Here is a 26,615-nt window from a genome sequence, read left to right as displayed (position 1 = left end):
ATAACAGCAGGGATCATGCACCTTTCCCAGCATGACATGAGGGCAGGGATTTGTCTGCTTTACCCCCTCTGTGGCTGCCATTTGCTGCAGCCAACGTGACGATTCCAACAGCGGGAGACAACGTTCCTGGGCAGTGGAATTTGATCACCTGCTCTTTTCCATTGGGCCCAGGCCAGAACATTCTATCTCCAGGGATTTGGGATGGGGGTTCTGCTCTGAACAGCCTTATCTGGTTGAAGATATCCCTGATCTTGCAGGCAGACCAAGTTGTTCCAAGTCCCATCTGACACGGCCTTGGACACTTCCAGAGGTGCAGCAGCCACAGCTTCTCTGGGAATTCTATTCTAGAACCTCACCACCCTCACAGGGAAGATTTTTTTTTCCATTATCTCATCTATCCCTGCCCTCTGGCAGTGGGAAGCCATTACCCTTGTGCTGTCACTCCAGGCCCTTGTCTGAAGTTCGTCTCCAGCTCATCCAGAGCCTCTGGAAGAGGCTCCATGTCTTTTCTTCACCAGGTGAGCACCCCCAGTCCTCCCAGCCTGTCTCCAGAGCATTCTCTATCCCTGCACATCCTTCCCTCAGAATCAGAAAGAAAGAAAGAAAAAACCAGGAAGTTCTGAGGAATGATTAGTAGAGAAAATCATGATTAGTGGGAAAAACCCCCATAACCCTCAGGGAGTGGTTATCACCCTTGGAGAAGCAGCTCCCATCCTGGGAAGGCAACATTCCCAGAGGCACAGCACTCAAAACAGCCAGAGATCCCCTCCAGCTCCCGAACTTCTGGCTCCAGTGATGTCAGCAGGGTTGTCAGGCACAGAGGGATGGCAGGAGAGGAAGAGGATGCAAAGCCAGGGTTTGCCTTGGGATCCCCATTGACTGGATTTCCTGGATTTCCTGGACAGCCCAAAAGCCCAAATAAAGGGAATTGTCCAATAATGAGAAATGTAACGAGAAATAGACAATTGGACTCTACAAAATGTCAGAGCCAGACACTTCCAGCAGCAGCCAGAGGCTGGCTCTGGATCCCTACTTGATCCCAGAGGAGGAGTGGCTGTGAAACAGGGAAAGGTCAGGAAAACTGGTGTTGGTACCAGCTTGCCAAAGATAGTTTGGGCTGCCCCAGGTGCTGAAAGTGAGATAGTGGCTCCTGGCAGAGCTCCAGACCTGGCACAACAGCACTGGAGCATGAAGTCTCTGGCAGGAAGGATATCCAAGGACTGTCCATGCATCCTTGATGCGGGATACAGGATGGTGTAGCCCTGCATGTGTAGGAATAGTGAGATGGGAGATCCAACAGCCGGGAAAAGGGACAGGCAGCTCTTAAAACCCCACTGCCACATTCCTGGAAGTGTCCAAGGCCAGGTTGGATGGGGTTTGGAGCAACCTGGTCTAGTGGAGGGCATCCCTGCCCATGGCAGGAGGGTGGAACTCCATGATTTTGAAGGTCCCTTCCAACCCAAATCATTCCATAATGATTATATGGAAAGCAGGGAGACGGAGGGATGTGGTGAGGTCTGATTTGCTCTCTCCCAGTGTTGCAGTGACCCTCAGTGTCACTTGACCATCCCCTCCAGATGAACGATTGTCCTGATCCCACAGCCCTCTGCTGCTGAATGGCCCAAACAGGTGGAATTCCACTGATCCCAGCCCCACCTGTGCCTCCTTAACTCAGTGTTGGGCTCTCTGGCTGTGCTCCTTTGGAGCCTGATAGATTTTGTCCCCCTGCCTGAGCAGGGATCCGCCGCCGGAGCCTCGCGCTTCCCTGTGCCAGGTCCCGGCGGTGTAAGCGGATCCCTGCAGCTCATGGCTTGTTATGTTTCCCAGCACAGTCTGTGCCGGTTAATTTGTACCTCCAGGAATTTGGAGATGCTCCTTCCAGCAGGGAGGCCCCTGGGTGAGACATGGCATCTTCTCTCCATGACGTAAGCCCTTCCCGAGCCAAATAGCTCCGCGCCCCAGCACGGATCACGGAATCGTTTAAGCTGGAAAACTCCTTTAAGACCATCACGTTTCCTGCTGTAAAACTGTACCTTGAAACCTTCACCATTCTCCACCCTGGGGATGTAAAACTTCATTATGGAGGTGCAGGAATGGTGGGAATAATGTGATTGCCTCGTGGTTGGGGTGCTTCCTTTGGGGTAACTCCGTGCTCTGGAGGATCTCTCGCTGCAGGACCACTGGTAACCCTGGGGGAAGCCCGTGGGTGGGGGCTGAGGTCCCAGCAGGAGGTGGGGATGCATCAGGTGTCAGCCCTGGGTGCCAGCCAAGGTGTCTTCTAACAGCACCCTGGGGACCTGGCGCTGCCCTCGGGGCGAGGGAGCCAAGCAGTCCCAGTGTGAGGAGCCCTCAGGAGGGGAGGAGCAGCTGGGGGACAGGCAGGGGACATTTGAGAACCCCCTCCCTGCACCCCAGGGGGCCCTGGCCGAGATGAAGCTGCCAAGCAGGTCAGGAAGGATGGACACCTCCCCTCTCCAGCACTGGGAAAGGACCAAAAGGGTTTTTGTATGTCTTGGATCAATGTGCAGGGGTCTGGAGGATGGTTTGGAGCAGATTTCCCCCTGAGGTCAGGTACATGTTAAATTTGGAGCCTGGGCTTCCCTGCAAAATCCCACAAATTTCCCCACAAACCCTGTCTGGGATCCTATCCTGTTCTTTGCAATTCCCTGAAAATAAGACCCAAATGTTTCTCCTTTTGCTGTTTTCTTCTCCCATCATCCCTGACTTGCCTGTGTTCAAGAGGGTCCACCTGAAGTGCTGATGTTCCTCTGCCAAGGTCTTTTTCATCACTCCAAAGGTTTTTATCCTCATCCCATTTCCTGTTTTTCTCCCAGTCAGTATTCTTAAAGTGGTACCTCCTCCATGAGATAAGTCTAAAATTTCTGTAGAATCATAATAGTGGAATTATTTAAATTTAAATTTAAAGTTCATGTAATTCCAAACCCCAAACCTTCTTGGCTTCAATTCAATTGTTCAAGAAATCATGGGACGATTTGGGTTGGAAGGGACCTTAAAGATCCTCTTGTTCCATCCCTCTGGAATGTCCCCCTGCAGGGACACCTTCCACTATCCCAGGTTGCTCCAAGCCCTATCCAACCTGGCCTTGAGCACTTCCAGGGATCCAGGGGCAGCCACAGCTTCTCTGGGCAATCTGTGCCCATGCTTCACCACCCCCACATGGAGGATTTTTTTCCTGATATCCAATCTAAACTTACTTTCTGACAGTATGAAACCATTCTCTCTTTTTACTGTCATTCCAGGCCCTTGTAAATTGTTCCTTTCTGTGTTTTTGCAGATCCCTCCAGGTTCTGGAAAACTGCAATTAGGTCACCCTAAAATCTTCTCATTTTGTTGTTTTATGATCATCCAGACCCTCCCATTCAAGATTTCATCAGGGTTAAACCAAACACCAAATGAATCACTCCTGGCTCCTTCTGCAGGAGTGTCCCCATCATCCCCCATCACCCTCAGACTGGAATTCTGTGAAGGCTGTTAATTATAGCTACAATTCCCTCTGGAATAATGACATTTCCCTGACCCCTCACTGGTCCTTTGTGTTCCCACATCACCCCCCATCCCAGCAGTATCTCTCTCCAGCAGGGAAGTCAAAAATCCAGGTCTCCTGAAGGAAGTGGAATCTCAAGGGTCATTTTCGCCTCTGTGGATGCTAAATCGTGCTCTGCTGACTGCTGGAAAACCTTTCCCTCCCCCTCCCAATCCATGCAGAAGTTTTGCAACAGCAGCAAATCCCTTGATAACCCGCCTGTGCTGGAAGCAAAGCCCTCCCCAACTCAGCTCACCAAGAAGTGCAGAACATCAGCTTCCGTGATATCCCTCTGTTTCCCTCTTTTTCTCAGGAGCTCCAGGCAAGGGACAGACTTCTGAGCCAGGCTCTTTCTTCAGGTCCTAATTCAGGGCCCTTTGCAAAAGGATTAGTTTCTGTTTGAAGGGGTTTTTTCCTGCTCCGGGGTAGTATCCAGGCAGGAGAAGCCAGCTAAGGGAGAGAGGAGCCTCACAGAGACCATTTCTGCTCCCTTTTTCCAGCCAAACTGGCAGCCTGGGATAGATCAGCGGGACCAGGATGTCGGACCCAAAATCTTCTCTCTACTCTTCTTTGGGGGTTGACTTGGGGCTGGTGAGAAGAAAAGTGGGGACTCAACATATCTGTACCTCACCCACTTCCAGCTGACTTCCAGGTCACTCCACACCCTCTCACCCTTCATTTTTCCCTGGATGGGACTAATCCATCCCTGCTGTTGCTTTTCTATTCCCAGTCCCCATCAACATTCCCTGACCCTGGTGCTAAGTGCATGGTCCAGCCCATTTCGGTGCTGCCAAACTGCATCACATCCCAAATCCCAGTGGTTCCATCCACGTGGCCTCTTGGGACAGCTCCAAAATCCCTTTTGGGAACAGCCCCATCCAGCAGTGGTGCCAGAGATTTTATCCACAGTCCCAGCTGCCCAAGCATCTTCCATGCTTTGCAAGCCAGGCTTCTCACTTTTTCCAGCAGAGAGATCCATGTTTTTGGGCATAGCATATGGTCTCGTGTTTGATCTCCAGGAATCTCCATCCACAAGATTAAATCCAGTCATGAATCCATAAGCTGATCCATGGCTTGTTTTTCCTCATTGTTGGCTTCTGGTGGAAACTCCTGGCTCGAAGCCTTACATCCAGACCTTGTGCTAGTTTAAGATGAAGGATTGCAATTCCAAGGACAGGCCTGTGCACATAAATTCACTGTGAGAAAGTCCGCTTCCATATTTTCCAGAGGCGTCTTCATCTGGGCTCTTATGTTTAGTGCATGGACTGTTCTTATCCAAAGGAAAGTCCTGCAGAAGGGTTTGATGGAGACTGGGATCATCATCCCGAGGCTGAGCTTGAAGGAGCAAGAGAGAGAGACAGCCCCTTTCACAACAATTCCATGGATTCCACAGTGGAGTGTTGCTTGTGCTTTCCTGCTGTTTTGTTCCAACTCCTCTGTCCTTCCACATTGTCCCAACGATCGCAAGCATTCCCAATCCCAAGGAGTCCTCCCAAGGAGGGACACTTGGGTTGGGCTGTCTGGCTGCTATTCTGGCCTTGCCACTTAGGGATTCATGGTTGGACTCAGTGATCTTAGAGGTCTTTTACAGCCTAAAGGATTCTGTGATTTCCTTCATGATTCCTGTTTCTTCTCCCTTGTTCTTCTCAGGTTTTTAGTGCTGGTGGGAAGCAATTGTTACAATCCCAAAGCTTCTCCAGGGCCACCACCAGCCAGATCTCCATCCTCCCATATTCACACTCTGAATTCATAGCACAAAATCATGGAATCTTCTGAACTGGGAGGGTCCCACAAGGATCACTGAGTCCAGCTCCTGGCCTTGCACAGGACAACCCCAACAACCCCTCCATGTCCAACTCCATTATAACCTAAATTGCTTGAAGTTTCTGAACTGCTTAGAAGGTTCTACCTTGGGCCAAAACTGCTTTAAACCCTCAGATCAAAGCCCTCTAGCCCCACAACAATTCAGTGGCTCCATCAGGTGAATGTTTTCCATTTCCTTCCTGCCCAAAGGGAAGAAACCTCCGGCTTTTATCTTTGAACAAACCTTCCAACACCCTGTGGAATTTCCTTTCCTCCCTCCGCAGCTTGTGCCTGGCTCTTCCTGCTCTCCAGCTGAGGCGAGTGCAGCCTTGGGTCAAGTGTAATCATTTTTATAGAGCTGGGGATCAATAACTGCTGGAGAGAAATGCTGTATGTCAGAGTCCCCTCGGATCCTGGAAAACCAAAGGAACACTACATGGAAGAGCACTTACTGTATTACTGCTGCAGGCGGATGGAGCTCCGTGCCAGAGGCTTGGCAGAGCTTTGGAAGTGCTGGAAGGATTCATGCCCAGCTTCTCTGGGAATAGGGAGAACATCCCTACCCTGCACAGCCCCTCCTTCTTCCCATCTTTCCCAAGGAACATCCCAGTTTTACAAACACCAGCTGCAAGAACACTTGGGAATCAGCAGCTTTATCCCAGGCTGATGGATAAAGCAAGGAGAACTGGATACACATAGATTTAACAACATTCTGCCCCAAAACTTCTCATTGGGAAGTTTGGTTGTTTTTTTTATGGTTTGTGGTTTTTATTACCTGTTTGGGTCTACTCTGTTGCTGTGGGCTGATGGAAAAGCTGGAATTTCCAGGGATAGACACCTAGATCCAATCCCTGCAAAACCCTTTGGGACAAGGTATTGGATAAATGCCAACAGAAAAACTCAGGGAATAATCTAAGCTGGCAAAAAATTCTCCTGGGATGGAACCAAACTTAATTTGAGTAATTGGTGGCTTGAAGAGCAGGAAGTGGGGATGAGATGGAAGTGCCATCAGGGGATAAGTGTCCCTGTCCTCTCACATGACACTTCCTTGGTGCAACACAGGTGATCTGGGGGTTGTTAAGGATGTGTGGGATTTGTCCAAGCATTCCCAGAGCCTTGCCACTTGTATCTTTTGCCTCCCTCTCCTTTTCCCTTCTCTGTCTCCTCTGTAGTTTTTCCAGTGGAGTTGGGCTCAGGAGATCACTGAGGGAGATTTCCAAGAGATTCCTCCTCTGCATGGAGAGGAAGAGCTTGTATCCCTTTCCCCACCACATTCATGGATGTGCTCTCCGGACTATCCTGAGGATGAATCCAGCTTTAGCCCTCCATGGCCTGGTCCAGCTTAATTTGGGAAATGAAAATTGGTGCTTGGCTTGGGGAGATGCAGCATCACGAGCTGAGTGTAGGAATCCAAGGAACGAGCAATTAGTCATGGATGGGACTGTCACCCATCCCTGGGTATCTTCCTCTTTCTTCCTGGTTTTCCGTGGTGTTGTTTTTGTGTCCCTGTAGTGGGAGTGAAGGAACTGGAGAATCAGAAATAATTTCCAGGTATATTGAGTCTCTTTGGGTTAGAATTAGAGTTTGCAAAAGAGGAATTTTACAGGACCATCCTTTGTAAAGGGAAATTTGTCTCAAATCCAAGAGAGAAGTTCCTAAGCTTTGTCTGCTCCTATCCTGTTGCTCCACATATCAGAATGGGGATAGAGTCCTAAAATCCTGGAATAATTTGTGTTACAAAGGAACTTTAAAGACCATCTGCAAGAAGCAATGAGACCCTTAATCAGATCAGGCTGCTCGGAGCCCCATCCAACCTGACTCTGAATTTTTCCAGGGGTGGAGCATCCACCCCCCTGGAATTGTTCCAGTGTTTTTCCACCCTTTCCAAGCAGGAAAGCTTTAGGGAACCTAAATGTTTCAGATCTGTCTGAGAACTGAAATGCACTGACAGGAGTCGGGGTGGGATTGGGAACCCATTGATCCTGTCTCCATCCATTTCTGGAGAGTTTTTCCATTGACCCATCCATACATCCATCAAACCATCTCAAATCCATCCTCTCGGTGCTGCACAGGAAGTTTTGACAAGCAGAGACGGGAAAGTGCCAGGTCATCACTTCTGTTACTGTTGCAAATGAATTTTATGGATGGATATTTACATCTGACTTTATGACCCATTGCTTTCTACTAAGGAAAGACATTTAAATCCATAGGAAAGATCTCCAGGGCCATGGTTTTATCAGACAGAAGAAGTCTGAATGGAGCAGATCTACAAGCCTGTTTCCTTCCAATGCCACCATGCAGTGATTTTGGAGGAATTTCCATGCAGATTCTTTGTGTCAGAGGTTTAGCTCCATTAACATCCTTGAATCACATCTGGGAATGTGCCTCCTCTCCCTCTTTGCCCCCATGAGACCCTTTTAGAACAGTTGAACCTTGTACCTACTCTGACCAAGGCTGGTGACAGCCATGGATTCATTACCATGGGATATTTTGCCCATGGAATATTTTGCCAATGAAGTCTCCCTCCCCAGTTCTCCCTCTCCCGCTGGATTGGCAGGTCAAGGTGGGATCTGTTCCTCTACCTGTCTCCCTGAGCTCCCCTTCCCACCTGGATGGGGCTTTCTGAGTCTGAATCCATCTCCTAAGCACAGGGTGGGTTTGTCCCACTTGTTCCTCCTTTGGTCCTGATTCCCTCATTCCTAGTGCCAATGAACTCCGTATTCCATCTCATCCTTACCCAAGAGAGTTTGGTTCTTCCATGATGAACAAAAAAGAGGAAACTTCACCACCTTCCCTTCTCCTCCTCCTTGCTGGAGCTCAACTAATGGACATCCAAGTCCTGGCCCCAATCCTGATGGATCCAGGAGACCCAGGCTGTGTCCAGGGTCCAAACCAGGCTCTGGAGTGGGAGATGTTGTCCCAGGGCATCCTGCCTGTTCACTCACCTGATGTTCCCAAACCACAGTGGCCTTGAGCAGCTCACACCACCCAGCTGTGCTCCCTCAGCATCTCCTCAGCCCCGGTGAGGAACATCTGGCTGCTGTGTCCTGTTCTGGGCTCCTCAGGACAGGAGGGACATGGAGCTCCTGGAGCAGGTCCAGAGGAGGACAACAAAGATGATGAAGGGACTGGAGCATCCCTGATAAGGAAAGGCTGAGGCAGCTGGGGCTGTTCAGCCTTGAGAGGAGACCTCATCCCCCTGTCTGTCCCTGTCTACAGGGAGGGCTCTGAGCAGGGCCCAGGCTCTGCTCTGGGGGGCCCAGCAATGGCACAAGAGGAACGGGCAGGAATTGATCCCAGGAAATTCCACCTGGACACGAGGCAGAACATCCTCCCTGTGCAGTGACCAAGCCCTGAACAGAGACAAGAAAGGGTGGAAGTCTCCCTCACTGGAGATATTCCAGAACCCTCTGGACACAATCCTGTGCTGGGTGCTCTGGGATGACCCTGCTTGAGAAGGGAGGTGAGACCAGATGATTCCACTGTGGTCCCTTCCAGCCTGAGCCATTCCATGATTCTGTGACCAGACATCACTCCAACATCTGGCATGAGCCAGCAGTGACCATGGCCACACCAAGAGCAGCTTTGGAGCTGGTGTGGGAGATCCTGACCAGGCTGGGACAGCAATATCCAAACCCACAACCTGCCCTGCAGGCACTGGAAGCAGCAGGAAGCTGAGCACGGCCTCTCCCCCTCGGAGCCTGCAGCTAAATATTGACAGGGGAGGGCTGTTTTTAAGGGATGACTGATTTTATGAGCAATCATCAAGGAACGCGGGGATGCCACGAGCTCATCCAATATCCTGTCTCTGAGAGCATCCCCTCCCAGCTGCCTGGGAGGAAGGAGTCAGCCCCTGTAATGGACACTTATCCAATAATTTGCCAAAGGGGGCAGTTTCTTGCTAACCTCTAGTGGTTTCTGTTTGGCGTGTGGCCTGAAACACAACCCTGAAATCCCTCATAAATATTTATCCCAGCTGCCGGAGCAGTGGAGGAGATGTTTGACCACATCCAGCCTTTGTGGGAGTTTTCCAAAGCACTTGTTTCAGAGAGCCCCCGTGTGCTCAGGGCAAAGGGCAGCTCCTGAGTCAGCTCCAATCTCCTGCCAGGGAAGCCTCCTGGGAGGAAATGCCCCCGGGAACGCCTTGGGGTGCAGTGGATCCTCTGGATTTGAATACTATTAGGATCAGGGCATGGAATATTCAGTCACTGTCCCTAATTGTCAGCATAGGGTTTGACACCCTTTTCTACCTGGCTGCTCCAGACCCTGGTGGCTTGAGGACACAGGGACTGGCAGAGGCCAGGGCAATCTCTCCAGCAGTGGATGGTGCCACCATGCCACCAAATGCCACCCTCCAGGGCTCCACCTGTGTGTCTCCATGGATCAGGATGGGGATTGCCCACCAGGATTGGGAGGCCAGGGAGCAGGGATGAGGCTGGAGCTCCCAAGACCCTGTTTTTCCTGTGTTAGGGGCTCTTTTGGCAAGTTGTGGGAACACCCTGGCCTCCAGGCAAGGCTCTGTCCTGCCCCAGACCCTGCTGTGTTTTGTAACACCCAGGCTGAAAGACCTGGGACAATCCTTGCATTCCCATCTGCTGGCATTTTGTGGGAATATTGCTTTGGTTTCTGCTCCCTGTTTTCCTCCCTGGGGTGCTCTGAGCCCCCCCTCAAGGACACAGAGTGGGGAGCCACAGCAGATCTCTAGGGGACACTGAGCAGATGCCAGCCTTGCCCATGTCCTTAAACTGTCCCAAAACTCCCCTCCTGTTTTTGGACACATCCAGGCTCATTTGAGGCGTGGGGGTGCAAGGGTTAAGCCCTTGTCCTTTAGGAGCAATGAATTTATCTCATCACTCAGTCCAGGTCCTCCACCCCCGGAGCAGCATCCAAGGAAAACCTCCCTCCCCCAGTTCCTGGGGGCAGCCAAGCCTGAAGCCCCTCTCGCTTCCCACCAGCGGGAACTATGTTATTCTGCACCGAGGCAATTACCGCCAACTAATTAAAACCGAAGCGTGTGCCATCCCTCAATGACACGGCGGAGGAGGTGGCAGGGAGCGGGGAAGGCAGGGAACAAGGAAAGCTCTTCCTTATCCCCCCACCTTTTCCAGACCTCCCTCCCTGCTTCCCTATGGGATTTGCTGTGGGGCCGCTCCCCAGGAAGCTCAGGAAGGTGGGAAGGAGGGAGGGGGAATGGCAGGAGGGACAGATAAGGGATGGATGCCGGTGATTTTGCGGGAGGCGCCTCTGGAGCGTAAGCAAGCTCTGGGGGGCTTTGTCCCATCCTCTCCTCCCACCCCTCCCCTCCAGCCTTTTAACTGCCACTCAGCTCCAGAGGCTCTTGATTGACTTTAAATGTAATTAAATCGCAGGCACGCCGAGGATAATTCAGGGAGGTTTCATTGCTTGTCGGAGGGAGAGAGGCAGCGGAGACAGAGGGGTGTTAATAATGCACTTTTTATTGCCGAGCAGTTGGAAGAGGTTTGGGGAATTTGTGGAGAGGAGGAGTCTTGGACCAGGCAGGGGAATTTGATCAGGGTGGGGGAGTCTGGGATTTTTAGATTCAATCACAAAAGTCCTCAGAGGGATGGGGGAATGTCCCGTGGTCAGTCAGTTGGGGCTTCCCTGACTCATAATCCCATGGGAGGGCTGCATCTTTGGATCAATCCCCAAGGGATGTGAAGGTTATCCCAGGCAATTAGTGCCAGAAAAAGAGGAAACAGGCTCATGCTCTGCCAGGGGAGCTTCAGGCTGGACATCAGGAAGAATTTCTTCATGGGAAGGGTTGTCAGGCATTGGATTGGGCTGCCCAGGGACGTGGTGGAGTCACCATCCCTGGTTGTGTTCAAGGAATGACTGGATGTGGCAGGGGATCAGTCACAGGTTGGACTGGAAGATCTGGGAGGTTTTCCAAGATTCTGTGAGAATTCTCTGAGAAAAGAGTGAATTCACCTTGCTTAGTCAGGAATGAGAACTCCTGTTTCTTTCATGGCACCTTGTGGATTCTTGCTGTGTCCCATCACATGGGGGGGCAACCCAGCTTTAGGTCCTCTGGGTAAACCCAGTTTTTCTGAACACCAAATTGGGTGATTTTTCCTGAACCAGTTGTTCAGCTGATGCTGATTTTTCCCACTTGTCTATTTTATCACTCTCTTTTTTCTTTATTTCCCCAGAAATCGCTTCTGCTGCTTCCTCTAGAAGATAAATTGGGTAAATATGTTCCTTGGGAAGAAGTTCTTTTATGAGTTTAGCTGGGCTTCATGCTGCTCCAAATCCAGGTCTGACAGCTCCATGCTTGGCTCGATCCAGGGAACATCTGGAGAACTTCTGCATGTCAAGGAAAGACCCAGGGGGTCACTTGGTGTGAACCTGGTGGCACATCCAAACCTCTTGCTGGATAAACAAGAAGAACAATCTAGATTTCATCAATATGGAAAAACACCCAACAGAAATGAAGTAGTTGAAGGTGACTTTGAGGTCCATAAAACTTGGAGGCTTTGCCGTCACTGCCTTGTTTGGGGATGATGTTGTTTGCAAAGAAGGGTCCAGTGGTGCCATTGCACCCTCCTGTCTCTAACTGGTTTTACATAATCCTAGGTGAGTCTTACTAAGCTACGTTTAAGTCTGGGTCTGGAGAGACATGAGGAATGTGTTGTTGGTCCACACTGATGGACTCTGACAATTGCATGAGACAGAACCTCCTCTTCCGCCTCATTTTTGTCCTTTGTCACATCAGGCCACACTGCCTCAGTTTGAGATTCACAGGTGAAAACATGGGATGAGGATGAGTATTTCCTTGGAAGGAGGGCATGGCTGAAAGGTTTGGGAGTACAGGAGGTCTGGCTTTCATCAAGGAGGCATCTCAAGTAGCATTTCTTGTGGTGGAAGGTGGTTCAGGGGCTGCTTCCAGAGGAAGGAACATTCCACAATTTGTTGTATGAGAAACAGAAGTTGACTGCAAGGGGGATCTCTGACCCGCTGCAGAATTGGAATTGTCCTTCAGAGGGAACCCACAGGGTGTTAAGACCCAACCAGTCCATCTCCTCTCACCTGCTGGCTGGTCCTCTTCCTAAATTCCCAGGTTTGGAGGCCTGGCTGGGCCAATGTGGCACCTTGCATGGTGTTTTGCTGTTTGCTACAGTAAAATCTCCTCTCCACTGGTGTCTTAATTTGTAAGAAGATCCTTAGACCAACCCAGAGCAACCAGTTGAACTCCCTCAAGGGTCCTTTCCCCTTGATGCTCTTGGTATTTTGTTCCTCTGGCCACCACAGGACCACCCACAGCTCATGGAGCAGAAGGTGGGAGCTGCAGCTCCCATCTTCTCCCAGGTCCCAGAGAGCTGGTCAAAGGTTCCAGGAAAAGCAATTCCAGGTGTGGAGTGGGTCCCCATGCCCGGTTAGGCCAGGCAGAGCCCGTTGGAGCATCTGATGGGGCGGGGAGGGGGTGGGGAGCGGATTAAAATTCTCGTTTCTTCACGCTGGGTGAGAACGCTACAGTGGATTAGGCCGGGAGCTGCTCCTGGCTGCGGTGCTGTGCTGAATTAGCAACATGTTTGAATGAGATAAAAGGGGCAGCTTTACCCCAGCGCCCTCGTTCCGCTAATCCCACTACAGCTGTGAAATGAAGAGCAGCAGATCGGCTTTACTCCCTTCCCTGACTATTTCCTACCCTTGAGACCGAGGCAGCTCTGCACAGATTTACCAAACCTGGCCTCGCAGGCGGATTCCTGCTCCGGCCGGGTGCTCCCTTTGCTGTGCCAGGCCCTATCCCAGGACTTCTTGGGATGGGAGACTCTTGGAAAATCAGAGAGTGGGGTTGGTTGCCCTGGGAGGGGTTTGACCACCTCGCCAAGCCTTACAAGATTCCATGTCGCCATGGTGTGTTGCCACAGATGCGCTGGAGGAGGAAAACTCATCCCTGCTCCAGCAGGTCACCTCAGCAGCGTGGAACAGGTGGGGTTTTCTCCTGCTTTTCCCTGGGAATGTGTCAGGCAGCTAAACGGAGGATGCTGTTTGGTCCTGCAGCTGGGGCTGTGCCCACCCAACCTCCACTTCACTGACGACACTTTACCCTGTGGTGGCACCTCTTGCTTGTTCATGGATGTCCCAGTCTGGGACTGGTCACGGCTCCAGAGACATGGACAACATCTCCTGGTGCTGGAGGTGATCCCACCAGTGCAACTTCATCTTTCAAGTGGGTCCCAGTGTGGTTCTGACCCCTTTTCCACACAAGGATGTTGTAGTGTTGGGATAACTTGGGACCACGAGTCCCATCTCCTCGCATGCAAAGTGGCAGAGGATGACAAGAGAAGGAGAGCATAAATAGCCAGGTAAAAATAATCTTAACAATGTTAGAAAAGGATCTTGGGTGTCTTTTCCAACTTCGATGACCTGAAGGTGATAGAACTTGGAGGGAAGGGTTGCAACCAATCTTTGGGTCGGTTGACCTACTCCTGAAATGGGTTATCCCCTTCTTATCAGTGAGCCAGGAGTCACAACAGCTGGATATCACTTCCCTGGAGCTGGGGAGCTCACACGTGTCCTTGTCCCAGTTACTTAAAGGCTGGAATTCATCCCTTCTGTTTTGGGAGTTGTCACACAGGTGCAGCCATTGGAATGGTGATTTTATGCTCCTGCACATCCAGGAGTTTAAATCTGTCCCATCCATAGAGCTGAGGGAATAAATTGTCCACTTGGATGGAATTTTCTGCCTTAGAAAGAGTGGAAAAATTCCCTCAGCTCTGCTAACTGGATCAGCTTGTTGTGCAGCCATTGGGAAGAGGAATCTCCACTGCACACACCCCGTTTAATCCCATCACAACACCTTTTACCTGCATCTCCATAACATGGGTAGGAAAACAAACCTGCTGTAGGATCAGATATATCTGTTTGCACAGGAGTCACAAAGGTTTGGAAGATGGATGAAGTTTAGTGTGTTTTTCCTCAAAAAAATCTGTTTGTGTGGATGCAGAACTAGTTCAGCTGGAAATTGTTCTTCCAGAGGAAGGTTCAAGAGAGCGCACAAGGAATCTCATGGACCTTCATCCTTACTCCTGCCAAATGAGAGACTTGACCTTTCTTGAATTATTCCTCTTCTGCAATAACTTCAAAATCCAAAGGTTTTCGTTTTCCATGTTTTCAAATCTGGAGGAACCCCACTGCCTTTCCCTTCACGGCTCTGTGTCTTTTGATCGCTGTTTAGAAGGTCAACCACAAAAATGGGGGTTCCATCCCCATCCCTGCTTAAATCCTGGCATTTCCCCACAAGATAATTGTGGAGAGAGAATTGATTCAGGTGATCTGAACGTCCAGGACATCTCTTGGTGACTCATTTTTCTCCTTCTGTGGGGGACACTTGAGCTTCTTAACCTCCAAACGAGCAAATCCGACGTGTGAAATGAAAGTTGAGCTTCTCAGCCTCCAAAACCTCAATTCCCACCTGGGAAGTGGGAGTTGAGCTTTCTAGCTTCCAAAACAGCAATTCCCACCTGTGAAGGTGGAGGTTAAGCATCCCAGAATCCAAGAGTGCACAAACAAATCACCTTTTCTAACCCAGAGCTGGAATTAGTTGATGTTTTCCTGAAGTGGTGGCCTATTTTCAGCATGATGAGCACCAAAATGTTTCTACGATGAGGAACTCTGATCCCACCTTCTCTGGGCATGGCTGATCCCAGATGGAGCCACTGAAAAACCTCCTTTAAGCAAAGTGAGGATGATGAGGGTGATCTGGCCTCAATCTGGGTTTGCATTTAGGGTTGGATTCATAGAATCATGGAATCATTGAGCCTGGAAAAGCTCTGCAAGATCATCAATTCCAACTTTTGACATGCTACCACATCAAACAGATTTCAACTCCCTTAAAATTATTTTGGTGCTGAGTTTAAAGCTGAAGGTGACAATGGATCCCTTGGCAAGAAGGGATGGTGCTGTGATGGTGTCCTGAGCAGAGATGACACCTTGCACAAGAATCCCAGCTCCTCATCCACTGCTTGGATAATCAGACTAAGGCAGGGATCTGAATTTTCATTTCCATCCCAAAAGATGGAGTCTGTTTGTGTGTGATCACCCGCAGTTCCCCTCTGCATCCCACATTCCTGGGAGTGGTAGAATCCTTCACATCCTCCATTTCAAAGACGTCTCTATTAACAGGACAATGGGAGAATAAGCACTTTCCTTTATTCATTTCCCCGCTGTCTGATAAAATCATATTGATGATAATTTTCCTTTAATGGACCATTTGCAGTAATTATGATGCAGAGGGTGAGTAATTGGAGCTGACGCCCGATGCCTCCTATGGAACTCGGCAAACTTAATTCACTCCATTGTCTGGGAGAAAGGGAGAGAGAGGAGGGAGACAGCGGGGAGAGGCCAATCCCACAGGCCCCTCTCCCCTCCCAAATGGTCAGCAGAGCAAATTATTGCTTCTTCTGCCTCTGCAGGATTTGCTTCAGTGCATCAATTTGTGCCTTTCTCTTTCCTTCCCTTTCCTACCAGTTCCCAAATTTGCATTCTCTGTCCTGTTGTCTCTATGTTCCCGGTTTTCAAGCTCCAGAATAATTTCTTCTGTGTTTTCTGTTAAGTGCTTTTCCCCATCACTTACCAGCACATTCTTCTCTTGGATGTGCCATGAAATAACAGAATTATTTAGGTTGGAAAAGCCCTCCAAGATCATTGAGTCCAATCATTCCTAAGCACAGCCGAGGCCAGCACTAAACTGTGTCCCCAAGTGCCACATCCACATGGCTTTTAAATTCCTCCAGAGATGGTGCCCAGCCTGTGCCAGGGCTGGAGAGCCTTTCAGTGAGGGATTTTTCCCTAAAATGCAACCTAAACCTGCAATGGCACAACGTGAGGCCATTTCCTCCTGTCCTGTGCTTTGCTTGCTGGGAGCAGATCCCAACCTCCACCTGGGTCCACCCTCTTTTCAGGGAATTGCAGAGAGTGAGAAGGTCCTTCCTGAGCTTTCTTTTCTCCATGCTTTTTTTTCCCAGGTCCCATAGCTGCTCCTCATCAAATTTATGCTCCAGACCTTTGTCTCCCTTTAAAAAAAAATCAAATATTCTTGGGATAGGTCCATACACAGACTTTCTGTAGAATTATCTCATCCTGAAGGTCCTTCCCTCTGGGTCCTTCTCTGCCTCTGGAAGGCATCTTGGTGGAAAACTGCATTTCCCTGCTGTGGTCCAGCCCTGAATTCCATGGGAAAGCTCTGGCTGTGGCCAGAACAAGGAGCTGAGCTCCAGGGAAAAATAAGGCATGGAATGATCTGATTATCTGTGAGTAGAAAGCATTCTTGAGTGGGAGAAGGGAATTGGAAAACATTCCATCCTGGATTTGAAGCTTTTGGTCTAAGTCTCTTTGGAAATGTCCTGGATTAACCCATCAATGTCATGCAGGCACTTCCTCAATCCCCCTCAATTCAGTGGGATAGGGAGAGAATTGAGGGAAAAAAAAGTAAATTTGGGTAATTGAGATAAAAACTGTTTAACAGGACAGAAAATAAAGGGAAAATAATTACAATAATCTTAATTCCAGAATTGTTTGGGTTGGAAGGGACCTTAAAACTCATCCAGTTCCAACCCTCCATGGACAGGGACATTTTGATCCCTTGAAGCTGGAGATGGGATGAAGTTGTGGAGGGATGAACCTGGATGCTCTTGGTAGTGACGCAACCAGCCAGCCCAAATCCATGGGATCATCCAATGGGAGGTGGGGCTACAGGGAGAACGAGGAAATTTGGACAGGGAGAGAATCCTTGTATCTCCTTAAAGCAGAACAGATAATGAAAACAGTTCATCAGTATTCTTGGAACTGGGCTGGGATGGAAATGAACACTTCTCTATGCATTCTGGCAGAGTGACTCCTTGGAAAAAAAATGATGGAGGCCAGTTGAGCAATTGGCTCCCAACAATTGGTTGCAATATTTTGTTTCAGTCGGAGTGCTCCAAGTTGGCTCCAAGTTTGGTCTTTTTTTTTTTTAATTCAAGATGAATTTCAAGAGTTGTTCTCAGCTGCAAAATGAAAATGTCTCTTTTAATGCATTTCCTTCCATTTTTAATTTCTTGGAATCAGGAAGGCATTTTAAGCACCGAAAATTCAATGGAATTGAAATGTGGCTGAGAAATGCTTCAATATTGTTAAAACTCCTTTTTTTTTCTTTTTTTTTTCTCTAAGAGATTTTTTCAAGAGAAAACTCCTCCCCAGACTCTGCTCTCTGGGAAATTTGGAGTGATAAATTTTGTAGTTACAAAAGACCAATGGATGTCTTTGTGGAGAAATGTGAGAGAAGAGCAACCCTCCTCCCATCTCCTGATTTCTACCTCATTCTCACTGAGGAATTGCCTCCGAGTTCAGTGTTTTCTCACAGGCTTAATTTCTGGAAATTAGCTGTTAAGAGGAATGAAACTCTTGGATTTTCTCCCGTGTGTGGATCCAACTCTCTGCCCATCCATCTCTCTCCATTTCACAGAGCTAAAGCAGCTGTTTTGTCCAGCTTTCCTTATCCATGAGAAATAAATCATGGGAAAATGAAAGGTGGTGCTTTTGGAGAGAGTGGTTGAGTTTTCCCTCTGTTTTTTGGGGAGCACATCCCGAAACAAAGAGTTTTGTGACCTGGAGTGGGGTCTTCATGGTTTAGAGAGTTCCTGGAAAACTGGGAATGGATTAGACCTGACAAGCGTCCTCTCCACTTGGGACAAACCTCTGACAAGCATGAGTGGCTCGATGTAGCCAGACTCAACTCTTCATCCCTGGAAGTGTTCACAGAAAAGTTGGATGGGGTTTGGAGCAACCTGAGATAGTGGAAAATGTTCAAAGTCAAGTTGCTCCAAGCCCCATCCAACTTGGCCTTGAACACTTCCAGAGACAGACCATCCCCAGTGCATCCACTCCTCATGGGAGAGGCAGCAGCTGGTGTTTCCTTTGGAAACACATCTGGCTTTCCCATCCCATGCATGGGATATGACCAGTCGCTCCCAAATCCCAGTGCTTGTTCTGTAAGAACCAGCAGTAATTCGAAGAATTAGGAGGAAACCTGTTCATTAGCCCAGGAAGTTAATAGAAATTTAGCCTGGTTTTGGATGCCAATTATTTTCATTATTGCCCTTGGTGATGTTGATGAGGAAAGGTGGATCTGGACCCTGTGTATGGCTGAAATTCTGTTCAAAACTGGGCATGTTGTTGTGTTGAAATAGGATTTCTTTAGCATTAATGGTTATTCCTCCTCTTCTCCATTACTCTTTATAACCAGAAGATTCTCCTTCAGGGAAGGCTGAAGGATACAGCCTTTTCCAAGGCTACTTTGTTGTTTCTGACAGGACCAAAGCCAGCCCTGCCTTTAGTTCAGAGTAATTTTGAAAAAAAAAAAAAAATCATGGATGCCCTTTATTTTTTCAAATGGGACCAAGCCATTCACAACAAAAGGGATCATCACCTTCTCTCACGGGATTGTGGCATCAGTCCTAAAACCCTGTGGAAGTTGGCAGTGGATATCAGTAATTATGGGGAAATAAATTATAGGGATGGTACAATTATCCCCGAGTCAAAGGCAATAAACCCAGACACGCAGAGTTAATGTGAAACTTTAAAGAAATCCAATATTTTAAGGTGGTATTTCCCAGGATCCAAAGAGCCCTTGGCCAGCCCTTCTGGAGTTCCAATCAGATTTCAAATAATTGGAAATTGGGATACAATCTATGTTTGCTTTTGCGGGATGAATAGGAATATTCTCCCTCTCTACTTTTTCACATGGAAATGCCTTTTAAAAATAACTAAGTTAATTTTCTTCTCTGATTTTTAGGTTCCTGATGAGGGAACCTAAATGTTTCTATTTTGTATGGCAAATAATGGCAAAAAAATTGCCAAGAAGATTTAAAAAAATCATAAATCAAATAGGATATATTAAAATTTTTCATAACTTGGGAGAAAGGATGAATTGGGGAAAACTGAAGCAGGTTTTTTGGGAAACTCTGTTTGGATAAATCTGATTTGCTGTCCTGTGGAAATCATCTACCTTGCACATCCCAGGCTGAGACATTGGGATGGCAAACATCTCCTGGGAGGAAGTGGGAATAGGTAGAAAAGGATTAGGAGTGGCTGGGAACAGGCTGGAATGTGGTGAGATACTTGGATATGGTTTGGGATAAGTCCCTAATGGTGAATAAACAGAGCTGGGTCCTGAGGGAAATCCATATCTGTTGGCTAAATCCTGGAGCAGGATGATCCCGTCCAATTTGCCAGGAAAGTGGAATTTTGGAGTGTCTTTCTCAGCCTGGAAGGTCCATCTGGGTCCCACCTGATTAAAGTGAAAACTTTAATCTGCAGAATTTTGCGATAGATGCAGGAGATCCACGAATGTAGGAGCCTTACACCTTTTTGGCCACCACAGTCAGGACAAACTGGAAAAACGAACCTGTGCTGGAAACTCCAGATTTCCCTGTGGATCCCTTATTTTCCTTTTCCCACACTGAGGAACTGCTTTTTTCCATGTTTCTGTTTGTTTAGTTGTCTATTTGAGTGTTTTGTTTGGGGGGTATTTTTTTTTTGGGGAGGGTTTTGTTGTACTGTTTTTGGTTTTTTTTTGTGTTTTTTTTTTTTTTGTTTTTTTTTTTTTTTTTTTTTTTGCTTTTTTTTGGTTTTTTCCCCATGGGTGTTATGCCTGGATATGCTGACTATGGAATGTCACCCAGTTTAGGTTCCAGCTCTCCCAGCTTTGGCCATTTCATTGATTTCTTTCCACAGATGAGTGGAAAATCAGGAAATTGACTCTGGACTAATCCTGGGATAGCAAATCCATCCTGTGAATTCAAAGGAAGGAGCCTTATTCCATTATTTTCTTGATTCTGAGGAAAATCATCATAGAATCATGAACTAATTTAGGATGGAAAAGCCCTCTAAGATCATCGAGTCCAACCATTCCTCAGCACAGCCAAGGCCACCACTAAACAATGTTCCCAAGTATCACATGCACATGGATATTAAATCCCTCCAGGAATGGTGACTCCACCTCTACCTTGAGCTGGGCCACCCTTTCCATGAAGAATTTTTTCCTAATATCCAACCTAAAGCTCCTCTGGTGCAACTTGAGGCCATTTCCTCTCATCCTTTCCCTTGTTCCCTGGGAACAGATCCTGATCCCACCTGGCTCCTGTCAGGGAGTTGTGCAGAGCCAGAAGGTCCCCCCTGAGCCTCCTTTTCTCCAGGCTGAGCTCCTTCAGCCTCTCTTGGTGCTCCAGACCCTTTCCCAGCTCCATTCCCTTCTTGAGACATGCTCCAGCATGTTTCTCCAGTGGGAATATTGTGGGAAATGTATCAAAGGCTTACCTAAAATCCAGGTAGATTCCACAGCTTTTCCCTCATCCATTAAATGTCACCTTGTCAGAGAGGAAGCATCACGTGTGACCCTTTTGGGATGCCGCTATTTGGGACAGATTTGTTTTGGGGGGGGAAAGGAGTTGCCTTCCCAAGGGATGCTTGGACATGGTGAACCCTTTTTCCGCTCTGGGCTTTTCTTTTGGAAAGGGCAGGATCCTGACTGAGAGAAAACCCCAACCCTCCATGTCACACCTTGTTTGGGACCCTCTCAAAGCTTGGCTGCCTCTCTCTTCCCAAAATCTTCTCATTCCTGCTGTTAATGAGGATGGAGTGACTCATTTGGGATCCTGGATGTCTTTATAACCCGAGCCCCCGGCTTGGAGCTGCTTCTCCTGATGATTTTAATCTCCTCATCCATCTTTTCTGGTCAATAAACTCCCTCTCGAATCAAATTGTTACCGAACATATCCCGACGCTGATGTCCATCGGACTCCGGGCTCCAGCAGATAATGGAGTTTGTCATAATTAAGTGTCCTTCTTAATTAATTGAGTGGTCAGGATGCTAATTAGCCAGGTTTATTGAGACTGGAGGAGTATGAAGGGCAATACCGCAGCTCATCAAAAGCATTGGGACTAGGAATAAAGAGCTCCCTTCCCTCTCCAGACAAATCCGTGGCTCCGGAGATTTATGGATTGGGAGATGGGGATGGGCAGGGTTGTGCTGGGCTTTGTTTCACCGTGGCCAAGGTTTCCCAGCCTTTGCTCCCATTTTCCACACGTTCCTGGAGTTCATCCATCACTACAGCCCTGACTCAGGTGTCTCCTCATTCATCTGATGCTCATTCCTGCATTCCCTGCCCAGACAAAGCAGGACTTCCAATAGAAATTTGGGACACCTGATGGCTCATATTAACATAGGAAATTCCCTGAGTTGGAGTTCCTTGACTTTTCTGCCCTAGCTGGTTTCTATCCTTTAATTCCCAATTCTCAAATCTTCTTTTCTTTTTTTTTTTTTTTTTGGGAAGTGTTAACCTGACCTGAATTCTTGGACTTCCTGGTCTATCCCCATGATCCATTAAAAAAAAAAAAAAAAAAAAATCTCTTTATATCCAAAACCAGGACAGGGATTTTCATAAGGAATCAAGAAAAAAAATTGGGATCATGCAACTGAAGCAGGATCTTCTTCTGGGATTTGGAATGAAGTTGAGGCTCTCTCACTGGGTCTCTAGATTATTTTAGGGAATAATCCTTAGGGAATTTGAGTATTGTATCCCAGTTCCTCAACAAAGTGAAGCCCAAGAAATCTTTCCGGATCTCCCAAGTTGGTTTACCTGAGTGGTAGGATTGGGAAGAGAGGGAGTGCACTTAGGAAGTGAAGGAATATTTAATATGGATTTGCAATTCTCTTTTTTGCAGCATGAGGTTTGGACCATTCCCAGAGGGACTGAAGTGAGAATTCCCCTTGGAGACACCCAAGGAGAACCAGGCCAAGCACAATACCTGTGTAGGGTGTGAGGAGTTTTGATTATAACTTTGCTTTTTTTTGGAAATGTTTAAAACTAGAGAAGGGGGATCTTTGGAGGCCAAAAAAAAGTGGTGGAAGTGTATCTGGAAATCTGGGACGAATCCTGGAGTTGTGGATGCAAGAATTCCTCAGGATTCCAGCCTCCCACATGATAAAGGTGGACTTTGGCATTCCCCTGGGAGATCTTTTTACAGAATTCCCTACATTTCTGCCCTCAAGGAGAATAGAGTCAGAAGCCTTTCATCCCTTAACCCATCTTGCATCCTTTGTATGCTTAAAAACATGGAATTTACCCTATCAAAAAATTGTTTTACATCCCATTTTTACTCCAAGTGATGAGATTTTGGCCCTATTTTGTCTGGAATAATTCTGTGCCCAGGAAGGAGTCATTCACCCTGCCCTGATTTTGGGGGCAACATCCATAAAAGCCCATAACTCCTACTCTCCAGTATTTATTTTGGTGGCTTTGGCACTGGAGTTTGGCTGTTCCGCGGGGAGAGCAGGCAGGGATGAAACCTCTGGAAGGAAACTTCCCATGCCTGGCTTATTTTGAGAAATTCCTGGTGGAGATGGCAGTGCAAGGCCAAGATTTTCAAGGAATAAGAACAGAAGGAGGATGTGGAGCTGCTGAGGCAGATCCTGAGGAGGCCATGGAGATGCTCCACAAGATGTAGCTCCTCTGCTCTGGAGCCAGACTGGGAGAGCTGGGAATGTCCAGCTTGGAGAAGGAAAGGCTCCAGGGAGACCTCAGAGCCGCTTCCAGTGCCTGAAGAGGCTCCAGGAGAGCTGGAGAGGGACTTGGGACAAGGGATGGAGGGACAGGACACAGGCAATGGCTTCCCACTGCCAGAGGGCAGAATTAGATAGGATGTTGGGAAGGAATTCTTCCCTGTGAAGGTGGTGAGGGGCTGGAATGGAATTCCCAGAGAAGCTGTGGCTGTTTCATCCCTGAAAGCATCCAAGGCCAGGTTGGACAGGGCTTGGAGCAACCTGGGATCATGGAAGGTGTCCCTGCCTATGGAATGGATTTTCCTGAATGTCCATCCCATTCCAAACCATCCAATCATCTGTGACTATCCCTAACTCAGAGAACACTCCTTGAAATAAGAAACAATCAAGTTCCTCATAGTAAACATCCTCACTTTTTAGTAGAACAGCAAGAATTTGGCTCCATGTCCCTGAGAACTGAAGGGATCAAAGTGATCCGATGATCCATAATCCACTCACTGAATGGAGCTGGAATGATCTGTCCAGACAAGGATTGCTCTGCACTTCCCCTGTTCCATCTATTCTCTCCCAAAATATCCAAACCCAAAATTTTTGGGGATGAGACCTAAGATTTGTGTATTCTCCATGTCCTAAAATTTAGCGGAAAATTAATGGTGTAAATTAGGAGTTAAGAGGTTTTCCTGATAATTTTCCTTCTTCCTAATGGGATAGGCAAAATGAGGCTTAAATCCTGGTCTTAAGCATATTCATGATATTTATATTTATTTATAAATATTTATAGGTTTTTAAAATATCTGTTTGTGTCTAATAATGCCAAAATTCAACCAGATGATCCTGGTTTAAAGATTTGCCTTAAAATCCACCTGAGTGTATCCTATTTTCTTTGTGGAAAACCAATCTTAAGCAGATTAAAAAAATAACATTGAATAAATACATTAAAGAAATAACAAAAAATAAATATAATTTTTATTAATTGAACAGAGCATGCAGAGCTTATTCCAGTGGGAGATTTCCATTGGGATAGGGCAGCTTGATAGAAATTAGGGAAAACCCAGCTTTTGCCAGGACACATCCCTGTATTTTTATGGCCTTTTGATGAGTCAGGAAGGTTCCTTTTGATTTTATGATTTCCAGGATGTTTTAATGGACAGAAACATCAAAGCAGAGGTGGCTTGAGGGGTATTTTTAGGAATGTGCCTTCCATAAAAATTCCATGTATTTCTATATATACACACATAAGAATATAATTATAAATGCATTTCTATTTCTCCATGTCCTTTTTATAAAAATAAATGTAAATATCTTGACTTGGAAGGAAGCAGGAGAGGGAATTTGAAAGTGTGACCCAGCCTAATTCCAAAGTATCCCTTTCTTGATGTATTTTCAGTCCTAGATTTAGTAAACCAGCTTATTCCTGGTCAAATTCCTGAGGTGGTACATTTTGGGATTTTCTTTTCTTTGCTCTGCAATTCAGCTCCCGACAAATAGGTTATACCTGGATGCAGGAGGCTGTTGGAAGTGAATTCTGGGAGTGTTTTAAAGCGGAATTATCCCATTCCTGAAATCCTTTACTTTGTTTATTTGCCCAAAATCAAATTCCAGTTTTACTGGAATATTATTGTCTATTTGGGAATGAAAAATTTCTTCCCCTTCTTCCCAAATTCAAGATTTTTGGGATAAGGAATAAAACTGGATCTAGCAGTGGGTTCCTGATATTTCTCAGTTGCCAACTGCCGGGATGAAATCCTGGTACCAAACCCCTGATCCATTTTGTGGGATAATTTCCCCACCTGATGGATGCTTTTTTTCCTGGGAAAAAACAGCTGAACACAACACTTCTCCCCACTTCAGGGGTGGCTGGGGTTAAAAATAAATCCCAAAGCGGCCAGAGGATCCCAGGATGGAGAGTGGGTGGAATTAATTCCTCAAGAGATGGACTGAGGAAGAAATTTCCAGCACCTCACACTTCCCTGGTGAGGCGAGAGCTGCCCTCATGGGGGGCATATTTTTGGGAATATAGTTGACATTCCGGGGAGGAATGTCCCTAAGCCCCCTCCAGCATCCCAGTGGGGTCCAATCCTGTCCCTCCCTAAGGAGGGGGACATTTTTCCAGTGGCACTTCCTCACCGCTGTCCCCCCAGCTAAAAGATGTTAAATGGCTCCACAGGACCTCCCACCTCCCTCAGATCCATCTTCCCTGGAATCGCTGCGTTACAACCAAACAGGATTTGTTCCACTCCAATTTGTCAAGATTGGACAAGGCCTCAAAGTTGGTGGAAATGTTTATTAAAGGTTTTCCAGGGGTTGGAGCAGGGGAGGTAATTTCCTTCCTGGGCTCGGAGCACAGCTCCCATCCCTGTTCCTTAGCGTGGGAGGGATGAGGTTTCTCTTCCTTCTCTGACAGTCAAAACTAGATCAAATCCCTCTTCTCCACCCCAAAATTGCCACCCTAAGAGGGATCAATATTCTTATATTATTGTTATTCTCCTTTTCCAGCTGCAGGAAGAGAGGAAAGGTGATGGAGTGGGGACATGGGGATGCGTCAGGGAGGGATGAGCCATATGTGCCACCCTAGGATGGTGTGACCATCCCAAAGCTTTTAATTGCAGGGAAGAGGGAGATGCCTGCACGGACCCCCTCAGGAGGCAGATTTGGGAATCTGACAGGGTAGTTCTGGGAAGGTGGCAGGAATGAGATCATGGCTCTGGAGGGATGCCAGCCCCTCGGGATTGGGATTGGGCATTTTGTGCCAGCTGAACCACTCTGCTCCACTGTGACACTTTTAGGGGAATTCTGTTCCTTAGAGCTTCCCTCCTTCTTCATTTTTTCCCCCTCCAAAATTAATTTCCAGTGTTTTCCCACCCTGGGAAGAGTGGGAAGCAGGGGAAGGTTACTGCAGAAAAGAGGTTGTGTCTGAAGGAAGGTGACTGACAATACCTCCTCCTCATCCAGGTGAGGGTTCCTGGGACTGACTCATTTTGGATAATCTGGAATAACTCCAGGGAAGTCACCAGGGATGGCAAAGGAGCAAACCCAGCAGGAAGTGAAACAGAAATTAACCCTTGGCACATGCCCATGGATTTATCTGAAGGCAATGGATTTTATTACACTGGCTTAAGTGGGCTTTGGATGGAGCCTCTGGAAAAAGCAGGGAAAGGTTGCTAGAATCCTTTCTGAGCTAATTAATCAAATATATAATAAATAAATCACCTGCAGTCACAGTCAGGTGCCTGGAATGGAGGCAACACAGCTTTAAGCAGAATTTCTGGCTTTGTATCTTTGGGATTATTGATATTTAATTATATTGGAGCTGCCTTTGGAAGCTGGTGGGCAGCAGGTACCAGGTGAGAGCTCCCTGCTTTATTCTGAGGCAAGATTTGATCTCTCTGTTCCAGTGATGAATTTTCCCTGATGAAATTAAACTTATTTCAGATTAAGGGGGGGAAAAAAAAAAGTGTTTTCTATTTTGAGCTGTAAGAGAAGCCAAGAAATAACTCCCTACTGAGATTAATTCTTATCATTTTAAGATATGATGACAGATAAAAAAGAACTTCAGAGCTGATATGAAATGAGATTCTGAGCTTTGCAGGGGAAAAAGGGCAAATATTTTGGGGAAATTTTCATGGAAATACCTTCCTGTATTTTTGTTGACAAAACATGGATTTGAAAGGCTTTGATTGCCCCACTCACATCTGACAATTGTAC

The 26,615-nt window shown here is 47.4% G+C and overlaps 1 protein-coding gene and 1 long non-coding RNA gene across 2 annotated transcripts in view; both read left to right on the top strand.

The window, feature by feature from the left end:
• TOP1MT (DNA topoisomerase I mitochondrial) overlaps nt 1-26,615 on the top strand; it is a 350,131-nt gene that overhangs the window by 149,292 nt on the left and 174,224 nt on the right. The gene's annotated exons all lie outside the window — the stretch shown is intronic.
• On the top strand, nt 13,274-26,144 carry LOC135290358 (uncharacterized). Its single transcript, XR_010353135.1, has 3 exons — nt 13,274-13,297; nt 22,073-22,165; nt 25,863-26,144. It is a non-coding gene; the product is annotated as an uncharacterized LOC135290358 (long non-coding RNA).

Source organism: Passer domesticus, chromosome 1 (genome assembly GCF_036417665.1).
Source record: "Passer domesticus isolate bPasDom1 chromosome 1, bPasDom1.hap1, whole genome shotgun sequence".
Lineage (NCBI taxonomy): Eukaryota > Metazoa > Chordata > Aves > Passeriformes > Passeridae > Passer > Passer domesticus.
Note: the sequence above shows the minus strand (reverse complement) of the source record. Positions and strands in the feature narration are given on the sequence as shown.